The sequence below is a fragment of the Schistocerca cancellata genome, chromosome 6, assembly GCF_023864275.1.
Source record: "Schistocerca cancellata isolate TAMUIC-IGC-003103 chromosome 6, iqSchCanc2.1, whole genome shotgun sequence".
NCBI lineage: Eukaryota > Metazoa > Arthropoda > Insecta > Orthoptera > Acrididae > Schistocerca > Schistocerca cancellata.
In genome coordinates this window covers 422,359,733-422,382,601 of record NC_064631.1, presented here as the reverse complement: position 1 = coordinate 422,382,601, position 22,869 = coordinate 422,359,733, and the positions used below count along the sequence as shown (strand labels likewise).

General features: G+C 44.5%; 1 protein-coding gene and 1 non-coding gene across 2 annotated transcripts in view; one reads left to right on the top strand and one right to left on the bottom strand.

Moving 5' to 3' along the window:
* Nucleotides 1–22,869, top strand: part of LOC126190944 (multiple C2 and transmembrane domain-containing protein) — an 876,357-nt gene that overhangs the window by 369,743 nt on the left and 483,745 nt on the right. The window lies entirely within an intron of this gene.
* Nucleotides 15,271–15,345, bottom strand: Trnat-ugu (transfer RNA threonine (anticodon UGU)). Its single transcript has one exon. It is a non-coding gene; the product is annotated as a tRNA-Thr (tRNA).

Sequence of the window (22,869 nt, the reverse complement as noted above, 5' to 3'; positions counted from 1 at the left end):
TGATTTCTCAGGATCTATGCAACCTAATTGCTTGAAAATGTAATCACATGTCAGTTCTAGTATAATATATCTGTCCAATGAATACCCGTTTATCGTCTGAATTTCTTCTTGGTGTAGCAATTTTAATGGCCAGTAGTGTATTTAAGGGTAGCTAGAAATATTGAGTTTCCTTTTCAGAATGTCGGCGAGAGCAAAACTTTGTGGTGGGATTCAGGTAAAGATACTCATGTAAAACTCATGGGGAACTTAGGATTCTTTGGCAGTGACTAAGGGTCACAAAGAAACCACGTGTGGTTATTTTAGAGGAGATACTTGCGTGTGGTAATTTTAAGCTGAGATACTTGCGTGTACAAATTTATGCTAAGAATATTTAAGAACTGCTGTACAGAATTTGAATTAGGAACAAGCACTTCCACATGGTGAGTACTGTCTCAATCGGACCAAGAGACAATGGCAAACAGAAGTGCTTGTGGAAACTTTCAGTTGAGGATCCGTGTGTAAGATAATTAAGTAATCATCATACCAAAATTACCGTTATTAATTGCATTCGTGTGAAACAAGTTAGAAAGTTTGAGACTCTGAGAGAGGAAAACGTGAGTTAGCCATCTGCCCAGCAACACAATCAGGGTTACATTCCAGTGGGCGATTAGCATAAATCGCCCAGAGTAGGAAAGGTTACGTGTGAAATTTAATCCGACGGTCTGTGACTTGTTAATCTGGGTTGAAATTTTGCTGTGGGGAAGATTTGATACGTACTGGCTAAAGTCGGTGTTTTTTACATGTTTAATGTGAGTAATTTGAATGTGGCGACTTAGTTACTAGTACTGTACCAAAAAACAAGAATTCTCTTTGAATAGCATGACCGATACTAAATTCTCTAGGTTATTAATGAATGAGCCTGTGAGAGAGAGAGAAGTAGTGGACATCCGTACCAATCCAGAAAGTGGACTATAGTAATAAGGTAAAAACATTGAGAGTCTATAGGGTATTGAAATTTGTACGTAATACCGTTCCCACCGGGGAGAGAATCCATTGCTCACTTTTATGTTTAAATGTATTGGATGAAATTTTGCATCATTGTGGTGGTAGGATCTGAGAAAATAAAGGAGGAGACGTGAAACAAAATGGTGGTCATGATCATTCAATAGAGGGTAGCCATTTTGTTCAGATATTTTTGCCATAAGCTCCCTATTACTAGAATCGCCAAGCTCCGATTAAAATGAATGCAATAGAATGGGAATGTGGTCTTGCCAAGGTGGAGTGAGTCCATCGGAAATGTTTACAGACAATCCCATATTTAATATTTATTAATCAGATGAGTTGAATTCCGTTACGTTGAGATAATTAAAAAGCAAAAATTATAGCAAAACAGTTGGGTGATAGGGCATTGCTATCAATGTACAATAGCAGTGGCTACGAAAAGTCATATTAACATTTCCGATGCACAAATATTAAAAGCACTCGCTTGGCACGCCATACATCTAGTAGGCCCGACGGCTAGACGCAACAGGTGGGAGAGTTACGACCGGAAAAGATAACGGTAGAAAGACTTAAGAGCTTTGACCCAAAATTTCGGAGGCATTGCTTTTCAGCATGCCCTCGTAGTTGAATCCAGCTTCTAGTAGTTCACTGCTCCCTTGTTGTCGTCAGTTGCGCAAAATGGTTCAAATGGCTCTGAGCACTATGCGACTCAACATCTGAGGTCATTAGTCGCCTAGAACGTAGAACTAATTAAACCTAACTAACCTAAGGACATCACACACATCCATACCCGAGGCAGGATTCGAACCTGCGACCGTAGCGGTCGCTCGGTTCCAGACTGTAGCGCCCAGAACCGCACGGCCACTCCGGCCGGCTCAGTTGCGCAATACAAGCTCGTTTGAACAGGTATGTAAACACCTTGTGCTTATTTTACGATAACCTCCAGGCCTTAGTTTATCTCTCTTTGACATTACTCATTAATTTCATCTTGTATTCTTCAATGTGCTTATCTTACAAAGCTTATTTTACTTTTGGTTAGGAATCCATAGTAGTGGTATTAGACACGTTAAGAAGTGCTTAGAATTGGCCCTGCTACAGGGTTTGGGCAAAAATATGGATGCATCACAAATACAACACATTACCATGGCTAACACGACGTACGAAAGCTGCTCTCAACCGTCTCTTAAGGGATAAATACAGATTTGTGTGGTTTTCAAGGGAATCTCACATCATTCTCCTTTAAAAAGTGGCAGGTTCAGGTAACGATGTGGAAGTGGACAGCAATTACGCGCCACTATTTCCAAAGGAGACCAGCGAGGCTCAATGTTTCTGAGATCTGGTGACTGTGACGGTCATCGGAGGTGCAACAATTCAACTTCGAGCTCACAAAACCACTCATGAACGATGCTGGCTGTGTGAACAGGGGCCCTGTCGTCTTAGAAGATAGTTGGGGAATAGACTTTGTACCATGTGATGGAGATGATCAGCCAAAATAGTCAAATAAACCTTGCAGAGTGCCTATGGGATCCACGATATGGCTATCCAAATGATCACCGTATCGCCCTCGTATTTCACTCTTGAGATGAAAACTCGGCCAGAAATTGGAAACAGTTTGAAACAAGACTCATACAGCCAAATGACTTTCTTTCGCTACAGCACAGCCCAGGTTTCAGGTCTTCGGCACCACGTTTTCCTGTTACGGACGTTTCCATCATAGGTGAGGAGTCTTGCAATTCCAACACGCCCTGCAATTCACTGCTTGTGGAGCTCGCTTCGTCCTGTTTGGGGCTGATACGGTTCGCGAGTGCGATATTCATTTCTTCAGCAGGTTTTGTAGTTGTCGGCCTCTTCCTTTTCGTCACAATCCTCTTCAATGAACGTGTGTCAAGATTACTCATTATAACAAGCTTGTTTGCGTGGCCATCCTCCGCAGCAAGAGCAGCAAGCATAGAAATACTTGTTTTGTAAAAAAAAAAAAAAAAAAAAGCCTTCTCCTGCAGCCACGTTTCTTTCCCAGACGCGTTTCGCCCGTTTTTTTGTTGTAAGACATTATCAGTGGGATGATTTGCTGCTGTGATTTGCGTTTACTGATGCAGGCAAATTTTAAAGAATGGAGCACACTTCTTTACCTTTCGCTCGCCATACTGTTGGCGATATTCTCTGAATAGTAAATTTTGACTGTGAGCGATGGGTATGCCTATAACGTTTTAACGTTGTTCGCCTGATGATGCGGCTTGAAGCCACGAAACCAGTCGTGTTTTAATAAACAACAGTTTTACCAGCTGTAAGCGAAGTTCTTCCTAACATCATGCCTTTCAACAGCTGCGGTTGCCCGGAATATAAACCAGTGTGTGGCAAGATTACTCAGCACACATTTCCGACCGCTTTGTTGGGGGTTGGGTTGTTTCGGGGAAGAGACCAAACAGCGAGGTCATCGGTCTCATCGGATTAGGGAAGGATTGGGAGGAAGTCGGCCATGCCCTTTCAGAGGAACCATCCCGGCATTTGCCTGGAGCGATTTAGGAAAATCACTGAAAACCTAAATCAGGATGGCCGGACGACCGCTTTGTGACTTGGCGGATAATGTTTCTCGGCTTTCCTTGTATCTGGAATAAATTTTCGATATGGTCCCTCACGAAACACCAAAACTTCGACTACCTTGGTTACGCAAACACCCTCCATATTAGCATAGACGTTTTACCAGATCAAATTCACTTAGCGCCGACGTAATGCGTTCACAATTACAAATAACACTCTTCTGAGCACGACTGACGCTTGCAACGTATTGAGGACATTGCGCATTTGCCGTCCGGGGTCAAATACAACAGCACAACTTACAGATTTGGCTAGCATCTGCATTTATGTTCACCCATGCATTTTTCAAGGTGTTTCCATATTTTCGTCAAACCCTCGTAATTTTTAACGCAAGGACTAAGTCGTGTGTTGGTAGCCGCCGAGGAGGATATGTCATCGGAAATGGGCTTTAATTGACTCGAGCAACATTTAGAGGCCACATTCGGCGAGGGGAAACTTCATATGCTTCACGTATATATCACTCGGTGAAAGCTGCAGTGTTTATGAAATTTCGTCGTAGTTGTTTCATTCTTATCCATTATTCGTTGTATTTGTTATACATGTTTGCAATATAATACGAGGGTACTCCCAAAAGTAAGGTCTCCTACTTTTTTATAAGTACAGAACTCAGTGTGGCAGTTGGTCACACTGTTATGAAGAGTGCTTCACGCGCTTTGTGTAAACATGCGCACACCGCGCTGAGGCGCTCAGTCTTGGCTTGGCAGCCGTTGAGAATGGAGCTCCCGTTGGATGTTACCGCCAAGTGGGAATTGCGCGCAATTATTCGGTTTTTGAACGCAGAGGGTACTGCGCCGATTAAAATTCGTCGCCAATTGACTAAAGTGTATGGTGAGTCGTGCATGAATGTCAAAAATGTTCGTAAGTGGTGTAGAGAGTTTGCAGCTGGTCGGAGCGAAATTCACGACCAACAAAGGAGCGGCAGACCGTCAATTTCTGAGGAGACAGTGTCGGAGGTTTATCAAAGCATGCGTGAAGATCGGCGGATCACCCTGGATGATCTCTGCTCGTTGGTTCCTGAGGTTTCGCGAACCATCGCTCACAGAATTTTAACGGAAACATTGAACTACCGGAAGGTGTGCGCAAGATCGGTGTCACGCATGCTGACTGAGGACCACATGCGGCAACGAGTTGATGCTTCCCGCGCATTTCTTCACCGCCTTGCAGCCGATCTGACGACGAGGTGAAAGAGGAGGTTCATAACTTTCTGAACAGTATGACGGCGAGCTGGTATGACATGGGCTTAGAAAAACTGCCAAAGCGTCTACAAAAATGCATCGACAGAAATGGTGATTATGTTGAAAACTAGCTAAATGTTCAAGGTGTAAACTGAAGTACATCATTGTAGAACTAAACAGGTCTACGTGCTTATAAAAAAATAGGAGACCTTACTTTTGGGAATACCCTCGTATCTGAAGGAATTATATTTATTTTCACACTAACAGCGAACATTATAGCAAAATCTTGGTATCTATTGATTTTCGTTACGTGATTAATAACACACTGTCATACACGACTCCGTTGTAATTTCAGATGAACTGGTGAGCAAGGTACACAAGTGTGAACTGGTTTACGCTACGACAAGAAAACCAAAAGCTACCTGCCAACAACAGGAGCCATGCAAGCGAAAACCAAAAATCGCCACTGGTGATTTATCTCCGAACGAGAAGCCTTACCTCGTGGAAAGAAAGAAATCACTAACTGTGTTGCAGTCTCAACAGAATTCTGTTGCGCAATTTATTATTGGCGTTGAACGAATGACTTTCAATGCTATCGACTAATTTTCTTTCTGTTATCTCTTCAGCCTCGGAATAACGCACAGAAAATTTCGAATCGTGTAGAATCACTATTGTTCCCATCGATCCTTTTGTTCCAAATACAAAAATATTTTACATTTTCCATGATAAATATTTCAGTACCTATTTTCTCTGGAAATTTTAGCGACAGATTTTATCTATAAGGCAGAGTGTACTCGAGATATCTGAACACGCCTGACAGTACAGCCGAGGGCTTCAATTTACGAGCCTGGAAATACAGAAGAGAGGAACTTTGGTTTGGCACTCTGGAAATGAGGTAAATAGAAGTTGTCGCGGTAAGATGCTCTAGCTGAAAAAGCGTTACTCATGAACATAGTTCCAAGTTGAAGCACATACCCAGTACCTACTTTTAATCTTTTAGGAAGCTTTATCACAGTAAACACTCTGGAGCAAATTGAAAGTTCCACCTACGGATTAATTATTCCAAATCGGATTGGCTATCACCTGTGGTCGTTACAAGAGACACAAATGGCGTCGCTTCATCTGCCGCGTTCACTGATTTGTGCGGCCAGTATGGACTGCGCTTGGGACTTACACGCTAAAGTGAAGGCCGCTCTGTTTGACTTGCAAAACGGCCGCAGGCTGGACGTCAGCATGCCGTTTGCATAATATGCGAGCCGAGCTCAGCTGCACTATCTCGCCGTGGATCAGTAGGTTGGTTCCCACACCCTCACATTTCGGAGTTTCGAGTTGAAGTCTAGCTTCCATCTCGATATTTTGGCTAATGCGCATCGTTATTACCACATGGACTCGCCAGACATAGCACTGTTACTCATTTTCCTTATCGTTGCATGCGTACTGCCATTACTATGACTAGAGTGTAAAGAAGTAGCATTCTGTGAGTTCAAGGGCGAATACAACGGCGATGTACGTGTAGATATCAATTTTGTGATGGGAATGTAGAGATTAAAAGAGAAACCAAAGGTGTCCCCACCCCCCTCAACAGAACTAGAACTGCGCTACCTAAACCAATGATCAGGTTCGTGCCGATACAGCTAAGACTAAAGTATACGTTGCAGATGTAGCTAAGAGTAAAGTATAATAAACGGATATTTACGGAATAGCGTTCTACCTACAACGAGATCATCAGGGACTGAGCAATATCTCTGAATGGAGACGTGTGTATCAGGATTCGATCGTGTCCTTTTGAGACAGCCGTGCGTTTTTTCATCTGATGTCATTTGGGACAGCCACATAAACCAAAGTGGGAACAGCAAGGATGGGTCAAGAAGCCGATCGTATACTACCCAAAGCAACGTTCCACTTTTCACTTAAATTGTTTTCGGAAATGGTGGAGATCTACATTTGACCGAGTGGACGAGGCTTTAAATCTTGCGCATACCAAGTAATTCGGAGCTGTAACCACTGCACCAATTCGTTCAGCGAGAGATTGTAAAAGCTTTGGAGAATATATTTAATAGAATGGGCTGGTTTCTCAGCCCACAACTCAAGGTTAAACCAACGAGAACGAAACCATGAAGACTAGCATAATAGAATAACGATTTAAAAGTCTGTAGAAAGTCTTCCTCTACAGCAGAAGTATATGGCCTGCTGGAACTTTATCGATGACTACTAACTGAATCTGGACGCTAGAGATAAGCACATTTCAGTTACGTTTACTTGAACTACGGATGCCGAGCAAGTTGTCACATTGCTAAGCAACTGGACTCACATTCAGTAGGACGGCGGTTCGAACCCCCATCAGTCTATCCAGATTTAGGTATTCCGTGGTTTTTCCTAAATTGCTTAGTGTAAATGCTGAAGGTTCCTTTGAAAGGAATTACCCGATTTTGTTCCCCAGTCGGAGCTTGTGCTTGTCTCTACTGGCGTCGTCATCGGCGGTTGGTTAAACCCTACTCTTCCTTTCTTCCCACCTTCGGAATTGGTGAAGGGAGACTATATTAAAACATTTATTAAAACTTTTTTGTTTTTTTTTCAAAAATCAGGTGTGAATTGATGGAAATTTTGATAGTAGAGGATTCAGTCTTAAAGAAATCTGCGTCTCACTATCGACAGATTATCTTGTGTTGGTTTCAGAAGGACGAACATTGGGGGGTAGTTGTCTTAAGAAACTCGCAAAGTGCGTTCACTGGTAGGCATGGCGTTCAGAAATCATGAGCGGAGGACATTAGATGGAACCGAGAAATGTGTTCAGGAAATTACCGCTACTAAAACATTAAGCAGACTGCCTGATCAAAGATATTCGGACTCCGCTATGTAAAGTGGAATTCATCACTAGATGTCACACAAGGCGGAGCCTCCAGTATAAAAGGAGACCGGGGTACTGTTGTAGAGAACCAGTAACAGCAGAACGGCTCCGTCAGGAGGGCTCAATGACTTCGAAAATATGTTAGTCGTTGGATATTCAGTTCTAGGAGGGCTCTTCAGAAAGTAGGAATTGGCATTAAAAAAAACTAAGTACAAGAAATACATTTTATTATATACATCTGAAAGAGTGACTTACATACTACTTTTCCGCGTAGTCAAACACATTGAGGCACTTATCATAGGGGTGGACAAGCTTTGAAAGACCTCCGTCATAAAATTCTGCCGCCTGAGGCTTCAGCCAGTGAGTCACGCCTGCCTGGAGTTCCGCTTCGTCATCAAAGCGCTGCGTTGCAAGCCAGTTCTTCATCTTGGACAACAAGTGGAAGTCGCTTGGTGCAATTTCGGGACTGTGGGGCGGATGACGGAAAATTTCCCATTTTAATGAATTCAGGAATTCTTCATTGTGGTTTGCCGTGTGAGGTCGGGCACTGTCGTGAAAAAACAAAATTTTGGATGTCAGCTTTCCACGGCGTTTGTTTTGAACTGCTCTTCTAAGGCTGTGCAAAGTTTGACAATACTGGGCGGAATTTATAGTTGCTCCACGTTCGAGAAAATCAATAAGAAGCACACCTTTCCTATCCCAAAACACTGTCGCCATCAACTTGCTGACAAGTTTGCAAACATTTTCTTGGTTTTTGGGGGGCCTTGTCGTCCCCCACTCCATGGACTGTAATTTTGTCTCGCAATTGACGTGTTTCACCCAAGTCTCGTCACAGGTTACGATTCGATCCCGTAATGAATCACCATGTTTGTGGTAGGCCTCCAGAAATATCAACGTTGCCTCCATTCGATGTTCTTTATGGTGCTCTGTAAGCATTTTGGGCACCCATCGTGCACAAAATTTGTGGTAGCCTAGCTTTTGAGTGACAATTTCAAGCAACAAAGTCCGTGAAACTTGTGGAAAAGAAAGCGAAAGCTCCGTTATTCTGAAGCGACGGTTTTCACGAATCGTTTCATCAACTTTAGCGACAAGATCGTCAGTCACAATGCTCGGGCGTCCACTCTTCTCTTCATCATGAACGTTGGTTCGGCCATTTTTAAACCGAATACACCATTTCCGGACGGATCATTCACTCATTACGTTGTTTCCGCACATTTCGCACAGTTCACGATAAATTTCTATATGTTTTAGTTTTTTTGCCAACGAAAACCACAGACCGCACCTCACAACTGGCGAGATTTTCGATTGCAGCGCACATTTAAAATTCGAATATCGAAAAAACCAGACGCGCAGAGACGTTCCCGCTGTCACGGATGGATGCCGACTGAGCTGCCGAGCACGCACATTTCAAAATATACGCGATAGGCGGGCGCCTGGCAGCGTCACACGGAAACGTTCCCTACTTTCTGAATAGCCCTAGTATCAGCGAAACTGCAACCTTTGCATAGCTCAGAATGTAAGTTTGGAACAGAGAACTGTATGTTAGTGGCAATACCGCAACAGAAGAGAATTGAAGTACACTCCTGGAAATGGAAAAAAGAACACATTGACACCGGTGTGTCAGACCCACCATACTTGCTCCGGACACTGCGAGAGGGCTGTACAAGCAATGATCACACGCACGGCACAGCGGACACACCAGCAACCGCGGTGTTGGCCGTCGAATGGCGCTAGCTGCGCAGCATTTGTGCACCGCCGCCGTCAGTGTCAGCGAGTTTGCCGTGGCATACGTAGCTCCATCGCAGTCTTTAACACTGGTAGCATGCCGCGACAGCGTGGACGTGAACCGTATGTGCAGTTGACGGACTTTGAGCGAGGGCGTATAGTGGGCATGCGGGAGGCCGGGTGGACGTACCGCCGAATTGCTCAACACGTGGGGCGTGAGGTCTCCACAGTACATCGATGTTGTCGCCAGTGGTCGGCGGAAGGTGCACGTGCCCGTCGACCTGGGACCGGACCGCAGCGACGCACGGATGCACGCCAACACCGTAGGATCCTACGCAGTGCCGTAGGGGACCGCACCGCCACTTCCCAGCAAATTAGGGACACTGTTGCTCCTGGGGTATCGGCGAGGACCATTCGCAACCGTCTCCATGAAGCTGGGCTAAAGTCCCGCACACCGTTAGGCCGTATTCCGCTCACGCCCCAACATCGTGCAGCCCGCCTCCAGTGGTGTCGCGACAGGCGTGAATGGAGGGACGAATGGAGACGTGTCGTCTTCAGCGATGAGAGTCGCTTCTGCCTTGGTGCCAATGATGGTCGTATGCGTGTTTGGCGCCGTGCAGGTGAGCGCCACAATCAGGACTGCATACGACCGAGGCACACAGGGCCAACACCCGGCATCATGGTGTGGGGAGCGATCTCCTACACTGGCCGTACACCAGTGGTGATCGTCGAGGGGACACTGAATAGTGCACGGTACATCCAAACCGTCATCGAACCCATCGTTCTACCATTCCTAGACCGGCAAGAGAACTTGCTGTTCCAACAGGACAATGCACGTCCGCATGTATCCCGTGCCACCCAACGTGCTCTAGAAGGTGTAAGTCAACTACCCTGGCCAGCAAGATCTCCGGATCTGTCCCCCATTGAGCATGTTTGGGACTGGATGAAGCGTCGTCTCACGCGGTCTGCACGTCCAGCACGAACGCTGGTCCAACTGAGGCGCCAGGTGGAAATGGCATGGCAAGCCGTTCCACAGGACTACATCCAGCATCTCTACGATCGTCTCCATGGGAGAATAGCAGCCTGCATTGCTGCGAAAGGTGGATATACACTGTACTAGTGCCGACATTGTGCATGCTCTGTTGCCTGTGTCTATGTGCCTGTGGTTCTGTCAGTGTGATCATGTGATGTATCTGACCCCAGGAATGTGTCAATAAAGTTTCCCCTTCCTGGGACAATGAATTCACGGTGTTCTTATTTCAATTTCCAGGAGTGTATTTGAGATGTGGTGCTGCAGACGAATGTCGAAAATTACGTGGACTGACAAGGTAAGGAATGAGGAGGTTCTCCGAAGAATCGACGAGGAAAGAAATATACGGAAAACATGACGGTAGCACATCTGTTGAGACATCAGGGAAAAACTTCTATGGTAGTAGCGGGAGCAGAAGAGGGTAAAAGTTGTAGAGAAAGACAGAGACTGGAGTATAGCAAATAACTGGAAATTATAGAGGACGTCGGTCGCAAGTGCTATTCTGAGCTGAAGAGGTTGGCACAGGAGAGGGATTCGTGCCGGGCCGCATCAAACCAGTCAGAAGACTGATGACTTAAAGAAAGAAAAAAAATAATAATGGCTGCCGAAGTCGACTATTTATGATGTGATTCTGAAGTGGAAACGCGAATGAACAACCGCAACTAAACCAAGCCCAGGTACTGACGGACAGGAACTGTCGAGCATTCTAGAATGTTATTGTAAGAAATCGCATGCAATCCACTTAGTACAATGACATGGAAATGAGCGTTTGGCGTCATTGGGCGGGAGGCCCCCTAAGGGGCAGGTCCGGCCGCATTGGTGCAGGTCGTATTACATTCACAACACAACACCCAGTCCCTGAGCGGAGAAAATCCCCGATCCAGCCGGGAATCGAACTCGGGCCCGTAGGACGCCACTCCGTCACACTGACCACTCAGCTATTTTTTTCCCCCATTTTGTTCGTTGTTGATTGCTGTGTTTGGTCGTTGCGGACGTCACTTGACATCCGGTCAACTTCGTTTTTGTTGATCGTTCCACTCAGTTTTTTATTACAGAGGCCAACCAGCTCTCTGAGCGAACACACTGAGCTACCGTGCCGGCTCCATCGGGGCGGACGTGTGACGCAATGGTACTGTAACTCTTCGTGAGACACGCTTTTGTATATTCAGTGCTAAGCGACGCTAGAGTGGTTGTAAAGAGCGACGCTCCTACATGGTGGATGACTCGAAACCAGTGATATGGGGTGCAGAAACAAGCTATACACTGAGGCAATCAGATGGAAAGATTTGGGTGTGGCGAATGCCTAGAGAAACAGTGAAGTATGGAGGAGTTGGTGTTACGGTATGAGAGCATTTTTCGTGATTAGGGTGTGGTCCCATTGTTGCACTGAAGAAACCGTTAAACGCGAAATGAAACGAACACATTTTACAGCATTGTGTATTGCGTTCAGTAGAAAAGTTCGGAGACAGTTACTGTTTGCATGAACGTGGCAGTAAACACTGTCATAAAGCAGCATCTGTGAGGCAACGGTTGGCTGACAGTAGCATTCCTTAAATGTACTGGCCTGGCCAGAGTCCCGACGTGGATCGAATGGAACACCTTTAGGATGAGTTACAACATCGGCTTCACTCCAGACCCCAGAGTCCAACGTTACTACTTTTTCTGGTTTCGGCTCTTGAGAAAGAATGGGCTGCTATTCCTCCACAGATATTCAGACACCTCATTGAAGGTGTTTCCAGTAGAGTTCAAATCGTCCGGTCAATCAGCTTCCTCAACCGTGTCGAATGTTCAAATGTGTGTGAAATCTTATGGGACTTAACAGCTAAGGTCATCAGTCCCTAGCCGGCCGCGGTGGCCTAGCGGTTCTAGGCGCTCAGTCCGGAACCGCGCGACTGCTACGGTCGCAGGTTCGAATCCTGCCTCGGGCATGGATGTGTGTGATGTCTTTAGGTTAGTTAGGCTTACGTAATTCTAAGTTCTAGGGGACTGATGACCACAGATGTTAAGTCCCATTGTGCTCAGAGCCATTTGAACCATTTTGAACCATCAGTCCCTAAGCTTATACACTACTTAACCTAAATTATCCTAAGGACAAACACACACACCCATGTCCGAGGGAGGATTCGAGCCTCCGGCGGGACCAGCCGCACAGTCCATGACTGCAGCGCCTGAGACAGCTCAGCTAATCCCGCGCGGCTCAGCCGTGTCGAATCCGTCATCGTCCTCATCGTCGACTTTACGTTAAAACCTCAAACTTGCTCTTCATATCTCGGAATTACTACGACATTTCTGTTCTGTACTTGGCGACAGTTCTTCCACTGTATCACACGCAAAAAGCTTCTAACCTTCATTTCATTAGATTTCCTTCTGTCCTATGGTAGGCATGGGTTATCTATAGAGAGTGAATAGTTGAAGTAACTTTGCGTGCACTCCAGACAAGCGTGTCGGGCAGTTGCTTCTCATGTTGTACATTAATGTTCTTACAGCCAATAGTAATAGATACTTCAGGCTCTTCGCATATGATGCAGTAAATATAACACAATCTGTGACGATTTATTGCGTGAAAAACGCTCCACCAATATTCAGTCAGAACTTGATAACATTTTAAATTGGATTCAAATTGGCAATTACCTTTCAGTGTTCAAAACTGTAATACTGAGCACTTCAAAAATCGGAAAACGTAGTACCCTACTACTCTAATAGCTATAAGTGACAATCAGGACTCAGTCGAGTCATATAAAATCCCAGGTGTGGCAATTTGTGGGAATGGATTGACTACATAGGCCCAGTTATAGGTAAGGCAGGAGGTAGACTACAGTTAATTCGTCGGATAGTGGGAAAATACAGTCGACGAAAGAAATAGCTTACAAAATGCTCGTTCAAACCAAAATAGAATATTTCCCAAATTTGTGGGAACCCTATAAAACACACATACATAGAAGGGCATCACGAATAGTGACAGGTTTCCAAACCCATGGCAGAGTGTCGCGGAGACACTGAAATAGTTGAAATGGCAGAACTTATAGACATTTGCCAACTACCCCGCGAAAGATCACTTACAATATTTCCGTAACAAACAAAACGTGAGAAATTTAGGATATTGCAACTCTCCGCGTATCGCTGCCGTAAGGCCGTCAAGATAAGATTAGAATAATTACAGCGAGCACAGAGCCATTTTAAACAATCATTTATCCAGCGCTCCACACTTGAATGGGACAGGAAAAAACCAAACTAGATGATCAATCGGATGTTCCCTCTGCCAATCACTTCAGAGTGTAGAGTACAGATATAGGCAGGCTGCATCTTGTTACAAACTAGGATTAACACCTATAAATGGACCACGAAATCTGAGCGCCAGCTGTTAATTGCGTTCAGTAATTTGTACGTATTAGCTCATACGCTCTGAGTAAGACAAAAAAATAGACGCACCACGAATGAATTATCCGAATCAGACGAAAATAGGTAGATGTACCTGTACACAGAAACAAATGGTTACATTTTCAGAAAAACTGGATCGTTAATCCTGAGGGATACCATGCCGAGTCAGTGCAGTTGGACGGCCCTCCCACTGATCTACATCTACATCTACATCTACATACATACTCCGCAAGCCACCTGACGGTGTGTGGCGGAAGGTACATTGAGTACCTCTATCAGTTCTCCCTTCTATTCCAGTCTCATATTGTTCGTGGAAAGAAAGACTGTCAGTATGCCTCTGTGTGGGCTCTAATCGCTTTGATTTTATACTCATGCTCTCTTCGCGAGATATACGTAGGAGGCAGCAATATACTGATTGACTCCTCGGTGAAGGTATGTTCTCGAAACTTCAACGAAAGCCCGTACCGAGCTACTGAGCGTCTCTCCTGCAGAGTCTTCCACTGGAGTTTATCTATCATCTCCGTAACGCTTTCGCGATTACTAAATGATCCTGTAACGAAGCACGCTGGTCTCCGTTGGATCTTCTCTATCTCTTCTATCAACCCAATATGGTACGGATCCCACACTGCTGAGCAATATTCAAGCAGTGGGCGAACAAGTGTAGTGTAACCTACTTCCTTTGTTTTCAGGTTGCATTTCCTTGGGATTCTTCCAATGAATCTCAGTCTGGCATCTGCTTTACCGACAATCAACTTTATATGATCATTCCATTTTAAATCACTCCTAATGCCTACTCCCATATAATTTATGGAATTAACTGCTTCCAGTTGCTGACCTGCTATACTGTAGCTAAATGATGAAGGATATTTATTTCTATGTATTCGCAGCACATTACACTTGTCTACATTGACATTCAATAGCCATTCCCTGCACCACGCGTCAATTCGTTGCAGATCCTCCTGCATTTCAGTACAGTTTTCCATTGTTACAACCTCTCGATATACCACAGCATCATCCGCAAAAAGCCTCAGTGAACTTCCGATGTTATCCACAAGGTCACTCCCCTGCGGCACACCTGAAATAACTCTTACTTCGGAAGACTTTTCTCCATTGAGAATGACATGCTGCGTTCTGTTATCTAGGAACTCTTCAATCCAATCACACAGTTGGTCTGATAGTCCATATGCTCTTACTCTGTTCATTAAACTACTGTGGGGAACTGTTTCGAACGCCTTGCGGAAGTCAAGCAGATGCTGCGAATGTTCCCAGTTGGGGAAGATCCGACGACTTTGCTGGCCAAAGTAGGTTTTGGCAAGCACGAAGACAAGCAGTAGAAACTCTCGCCGTGTGCAGACGGGCATTAACTTGCCGAAATGTAAGCCCAGGATGCCTTGCTATAGATGAAGGTAGTATTTGTTCCCGGAAGAACAGTTACCGTTGATGACAATGCAGCTTCGCTAGAATGAAATGATAATTAAATGGACACCCTAGTTGCAACAGGCGTTGATACACTTCATTGGGGACATGTTGGAAAAGTGTGCCCTGACCGGGACTCGAACCTGGGATCTCCTGCTTACATGGCAGACGCTCTATCCATCTGAGCCACCGAGGGCACAGAGGATATTGCGCCTGCAGGGACTTATCCCTTTCACGCTCCCCGTGAAACCCACATTCCCAACATGTCTAGCGAAGCTGCATGGTCATCAACAGTAACTGTTCACAAAGCGAAATAAGTGGTCCAACTAAAACATTCATATTTCTTTACGTACTACACGATCATGTAATAAAAATGTGGGTTCCTATTTAAAAAAACGCAGTTGATATCCGTTTGACCTATGGCAGCGCCATCTAGCGGGTCAGCCATAGCGCCATCTGGTTTCTCACTTCAAGCTAGACAAGTTTCGTTCTTTGTAGTTTTTTCGTTTGACGCTTATTTCGTGAGATATTTGGCCCGGTCACTATCAATAGACCACCCTGCATAACAAAAAAATCGATGTCTCACCACGCTAGAGTTAGAACTACCCTACATCAATTTTCCTTGGAGCACTTTATGTAGCAGAATGTGTAACTCTAAACAAAATGGGCAAAGACAGAAACACTGTAAATCACGGAAAGAAAAATACTAAGAAAAATTTTGGGACCAGCTAAAGGGCAAAAAAGTACTGAAGACGTCATGATAGAGAAATTTATACGTATACTGAAATAATGAAAGACATGATTACAAAAATAAAAATAGCTTTCCGGCGTCACATCCAAAGGATGAATCCCAAAGATTGACAAAAGCACAATGACTCATTTTGGTAATTATAAATGGTTAACACGTGGTACAGAGAGATTCGAAAAGACAAGACAATGAAGAGCGACTGCCACTCATTAAGAAATTGCGAGATTCTAAAAGTTTCCGTGAAAAACCCAAGAGACTCGAGGCACTCGCACAGAGTAAAGAAGAGAGAAACATCTATAAATGATATAAATGTGTAAGAGGAGAAAAGAGAAGCAGTTGACAAAACCTTAGTCCATAGTGGCTCATATGTCAGACAAAACAAAGAAAAACTTTATTCCATTATGAAACAACTATACGCGTTGGAGAAAAAAACTAAGAACAATTTTGAACTCCGAGTAAGAAAAAGTTCGCTGAGAACACATACACTATGTGATCAAAAGTATCCGTATACCACCAAAAACATACGTTTTTCATATTCGGTGCATTGTACTGCCAGGTACTCCATATCAGCCACCTCGGTAGTCATTAGGGATCGTGAGAGAGCAGAATGGGGCACTCTGCGGAACTCACGGACTTCTAACGTGGTCAGGTGATTGGGTGTCACTTGAGTCATATGTCTGTACTCGAGATTTTCACACTCTTAAGCATAAATATGTCCACTGTTTTCGATGTGATAGTGAAATGGAAACGTGAAGGGACACGTACAGCACAAAAGCGTACAGGACGACTTCGTATGTTGGCTGAGGCAGACCGCCGACTTTTGAAGAGGGTCGTAATGTGTAATAGGCAGACATCTATCCAGACCATCACACAGGAATTCCAAACTGCATCAGGGTCCACGGCAAGTACTATGACAGTTAGGCGGGAGGTGAGAAAACTTGGATTTCATGGTCGAGCGGCTGCTCATAAGCCACTCATCACCCAGGTAAATGCCTAACGACGCCTCGCTTGGTGTAAGGAGCGTAAACATTGGACGATTGAACAGTGGAAAAGCGTTGTGTGAAGTGACGAATCACGGTACACACTGTTTCGATCCGATGGCAGGGTGTGGGTTCGTGTGTAGTGCCAACAGTTAAAGTCGGAGGTGGTGGTGTTATGGTGTGGTCGTGTTTTTCATGGACGTGGCTTGCACCCCTTGTTGTTTTGCGTGGCCCTATCACAGCACAAGCTTACACTGATGTTTTAAGCACCTTCTTGTATCCCACTGTTGAAGAGCAATGCGGCGATGGCGATTGCATCTTTCACCAGAATTAGCACCTGTTCATAATGCACGGCCTGTGGCCGAGTGGTGTCACGACAGTAACATCCCTGTAATGGACTGGCCTGCACAGAGTCCTGACCTGAATCCTATAGAACACCTTTGGGATGTTTTGGAACGCCGACTTCGTGCCAGGCTTCACCTACTGACATCGATACCTCTCCTCAGTGCAGCACTCCGTGAAGAATAGGCTGCCATTCCCCAAGAAACCTTCCAGCACCTAATTGAACGTATGCCTGCGAGATTGGAAGCTGTCATCAAAGTTAAGGGTGGGACAACACCATATTGAATTTTAGCGTTACCGACGGAGGGCGCCACGAACTTGTAATTCATTTTCAACCAGGTGTCCGGATACTTTTGATCACATAGTGTATTTAATCTGATATCATACGGACTGATGCAGTGGTTGAGTAGGATACAACAATAAGAAGTGTGCAGACGCATTAAGGTCACGTCGATTAGTTTCTGGACTCCGATGTCTTTTCACTTGTTATTTTCGTTCGTGCAGGTGAACTTTAACCTTTGCTCTGCGGCTTGCGAATTCTGAAAAGCGCTGACAGAGCAAACTCTATGGAATTCCCTTGTCAGCTGCCGTCGTTGAAGCGGGGAGAGGGAACGGGGGCTTTCAAAGTTTGCTTTGTGTCCTCAGAGGTGAAATAATTGACAAACTTCACGAGCCATAAATTTTTAAGTCGGTGTGCTCTTGAGAGGCGCAGGTATAGGTCAGGGGAAATTCGCAGGAAAACCAACGAATCTGCAGCAGGTGCGGATAAACGACTTAAGCAGGCAGGCCGGTAGTTACGTAATCAACATCCTACCTCTCACTCGTATGACTCTAAACTATAAAAGTCAGAGGTCGAACAGTCATCTCATTGCCGTTATCATCACTTAATCAGACTGTTCGTCACAGATAGCGTTAGTCGATGCTGAAGCCTCCAATTCTTTTTGGAGGCCTTTTTTTACTTTGTATAGTTTTCGTAATAATAAAGTGACTGTCCTCAAGAAATTGTATCGTTACCAATTCCATTAATAGTCAACTTGTTCTTTATTTACAAGTGGGTCAAAGTATTAAGACTACCTGCTTAAAAGCGTGTTATATACCCGCTTTGAAACTCACTAATCCAGCAGTTCAGCTTGTCATGGACTTGAAAGTCCTTGGTAGGTTTTCGGAGATATGTGGCGCCAGATGCGTACACACAGTTCAAGCAACTATCGGTGTATTGTGAAATGCAGAACTGGCGCTCAATAGCATTCTGGATAGGTACTGTCGGATTAGGAAACTTATGTATTTAGTGGCAAACACATCAACATGAGCCCACTATCATTCTCTTCAAAGCACTGTAGAACGATTGTAGCCTTGTGATGCGGATAGTTATCTCGCTGAAAGATGCCATCGCCGTCGGAGAAGACACCAAGCGTGGAAAAGTGCAGGTGATGCTTAGTAATGTTTACTTAGTCCACAGCAGTCACGATTAGAGATTAGATTAGATGTAACTTTCGTTACAATTTCATTTATCAGTCTTTCTAAGGCTATTCTTGATTTGATGTTTATTGCAAAACTGGTATCATCTGCAAACAAAATATATTTGGCCTCTGATAATGCTACAGATGAATAGTCATTAATACAGACAAGAAAAAGTAAAGGCCCTGAGATGGAACCTTGTGGGATACCACATGTAATTAGTTCCCAGTTGGATAATGCCTCATAGTTTAATACATGTCTCTTTCCTAACGACAGTCTTTGTTTCCTGTCGGAGATGTGAGATTTGAAACACTTTGCAGAATTTCCTGTTCCGAGGTAATATTCTAATTTACTTAAAAGGATATTTCGATTTACAGCCAAATGCCTGTGAAACGTCGCAAAATATATTGCTTGTCTGTAATTTATTGCCTAGTGAATCATTATCCCACTGTATGTACAGATAGCCGTCTCAATATCAGAACCCTTTATAAAGTCGAACTGTGACTTTGGCAGTATATTATTTGCTGTCAAAAGGTTAAGAAGCCGACTATATGTTACCTTTCCTAAAATTTACGATACCACTGATAAAAGTGAAACTGAACGGAAATTTGACGCTATTATTTCTTTTCTTTCTTAAAAAAGGCTTAGCTTCAACATATTTCAACCATTCAGGAAATATTCCACTGACGGTACCTTTCATTTTTACCGTAAGTCCCACAGAAGCTCAGATTAGTGCCCCTCAAAGCGCAACACTGCCCCCACCAGCTTTCGACTGTGGTGCGATTCATGTTTCGAGCAACCTTTCGCCTTTCCCCGGAAACGAGCATCGACCTGATGAACAAGAAATATAATTTCATCCGGCCAGACGGCACGCTTCCACTGCTCCACGCCCCAAACTCAATAACCCAGTTTCTTCTTAACCACAATTGACGACATCGCTGGGTCATCATGGGAACAGGTAGGGGTTGTCTGTTGTGGAGTCCCATATTCAACAATGTGCACTGACGGTTGTGCATAGAAACACTTTTTCTTGCACCGTCACTACTCTGTGTCGTCGGACCTGACATAGACCGCCGCCTGTCTAGCTTTACAGAGTGGGGAAGTTCCGACTTACTCGTGCTGTGATGACCCGTTTGTGGTTTCCTCATCCTTCTTCCACTTGCCATAGACTCTTACGACAATAGCAAGTGGACTGTTGACCATCTTTACCGCTTCCGAGATGCTCGTTCCCAGGAGCCGGGCCGTAACAATCTGCCATTTGTCAAAGTTGCTTTTGTTAGTGGATTTCCTCATATCCGGCTCATATTTTCGGTGGAATTATTCCCCACTCGTCTCTACTCCGCACACATTCTTTCTTATTGTGTCACGTGCCAGCAATGCCACCAAGTGGCATCCATCTCGCAGTGCACACCATTCATTTAAGCTATTATTGAAATAGTTTCTTCAGCACTAATCTGCCATTCCTTCGCTCTGTGGCTGTCCAACAAAATTATCGCTCGACGCCGCAGGGATAGTGGCCAAGACATGGAAATCAAACACGGGAGACAAAGCGTTCAAATTCCCATACACAGATACCGATTCAGATTTCGTGCGGTTTCCCTAGGTGATTTCAGTGGACGAATGGAATCTGCAGTGCCTCAGTCTTGTCCTAGACCTCGATGTTAAAGTTGCTTTCCTTCCTTGCTTGCTCCCTCTCCTCACCTCCCTCCGTTACCCCACCCCTTCTCAAACCCCTCAAAATTGCGCAGGTTTCCGAGTTAAGCAATTATCTGGCACAGCAATTATTCGGTCCGCCTAAAATAAAATCCCAATTACGGATAATAACAGTCCGTAATGCGTAAAGAACGGTAGAGATCGTTAACAGTATTATACTGCTGCCAACAAGTGGCCTCGCAATAGCCGCCTATAATTTAGCAGTAATAACTTGGAGGGATCCAGGCGTGGCGTGTTAAACCTCGGTCAGATAAAAGGATGTTTCAAGTTTTCACTGTTCTCGTACAAATGAGGGGGGCCTCTCTTACATGTATATTTGTAACCTACCTGTCCTTTGCCCGCTTTATAAACTGTTTCGAACACCGTCTTCCGACTGAGACATCAGTCACAGGACTAATTAATATGCTACTTATCAGTCTGCCACCCGTTCCTCTGATGGAATTATAAATTGACGGAGATGGAACGTCTTACATCGTGAAGCTCCTATCTCATATTTATCAAATTTTATGGCGATGTCAGTAAGTTAGTGGGTGTTTAAATGGTTAAACTCCCATTCCAGTCGTACTTAATGCCCAAATTAATATCAAGAGCATGAACAAGAAATTGTATTCGTTGCGTCAGGAAACATAGAGCCTCACATGTCATCCGGAGGAATTTATTGTCATACCTGATACCTACTGTTAAAAGATGGCTCACTAAACTCTCTTTCGTTTTTCTTGTATATATTGCCTGGTAAACATGTTTATCTGCTACACATGGTTTTTGTGTGTGTTGTAGCTCGTTGGGAAGATAATACACATATTTATTTTGGGTAATAACTAGCACCCTCTCATCTGCTCCGTATCCAAGAATAATTTTGCGAATATGAACGTATCAGTGTATGTAGTCAAATCTGTCAGTGAGGGAAACAGAGACATTCTGGTGCTTTCTGGTGGTGTTCTGCCAACCTCGGCAAAATTCTCCAATGCAGCCTAGCAACGTGCTTATTTTCGAATCGAGGGGTTCGCATTTGTTTCTCTCTGAACTACTGGCAGTGAGATCCATCCCCACTCCCTTAAATAAGGACTGGTCTTTGCAGGAGCCGCCGTTGCCTGGCCTATTTGATCAGATCCAAAAGTTGCTTATTTATGAATCATACCGTTTCCCACTCCTCCTCCCCCTGACCCTTGGCTATCCACGCCAGCTGCTTTAAAACATCGGATCCTCATGCCAGTGGCCACTGGCTGGCGTCCTGGTAACCTCACTCTTGATCCGATCTCTGATGTAGGCATGGGTGTTCCTCGTAACGTTGGTATATTTTGTTCTTTGGTTAGTGGGGACAGATACTTGTCGTTTGTCAGGAAGGTGCTTCATTAATTTCACCATATGCCCAGGAGTGTTTCTCATTTCTGTTTTTCGTTTTGCGATTAATTCTCAAATGTGATGTTTGAATTTGCACCCCCCCCCCATCTCCTCTTCTCATACCTATGTGGGCCACAAGCCATCAGCACTAGACGACCACTATGTGTTTATTTTAACACGTTGACTGCTATGAGGCCGCCTGCAGCTATGGCAAAGTCTTATGCCTGTTGCTGTGTGCCTACTTGAACCCACAGCAAAGCCTTAGGTTGACGCTGTGTCACAACTTCAGCCACAGAAAAGCCTTTCCCTGACTTCTATGCCAACGGATACGTGCATACCTGCAGTCACAGCAGAGTCTCACACTTGACGCAGTGGCCTGGCCTGGCCTCGAGATCAAACATACATCACTTTGCGTGCAGCAGTCAACATGTTAAAAGCAGTGCTCTCTTCAGTTTGCGAGCCTGACAGTACTGATATAAATTATTTGAAATAAACAGACTGATTATTTCTAGCGATCGACGTCACGCAGAAGCAAGGTAAAATTTGCAATGCTCAGTCAGTTAACGCTTCCAGTGATCAGCTTGCAGTCTTCAGGTGCATTAGTTGATATGATCACTTGACTTGAAATTATTCCTCTGTTACTTGTGTGGGGACAGCGTCTAGCTTAGGTGGTTCAGTAGTGATGGAAAATACATTTTTTAATAAGGTACTATATAAGTTTTAATTTTACTTTAATATCAGGTCATGTGTTTCATGCAGATTATAGTTCTTTGTAATAAATCGACATTCTTAATCACAGTTGCTTTCCAATTGTCTGTCCCCACTCGCCATGGAGTCCCAAATCATCTAGTTTGTTCCTCGAAAGACGATGATCAAATTAGTTCTTTCCCCGAATCGCATATCATCATGTTTTTGCGCACAATGAGCGCACATGTACACTTCACAATGTCGTCGAACCATATTTCAGGGACCTAACCGCTGTGCAGTTTAATGTTAGGATCTTGATTAAGTTTGAAAATCATCCCTGGTAGTCAACTCTGAATGCAAGTTGGCCAAGAGTGAGACGAAATTTACATTACTTGCTTGCTTCCTCCCTTTACTACTCTGGTGCAAGGATAAAAGTCCATGGTCGTAGGGCA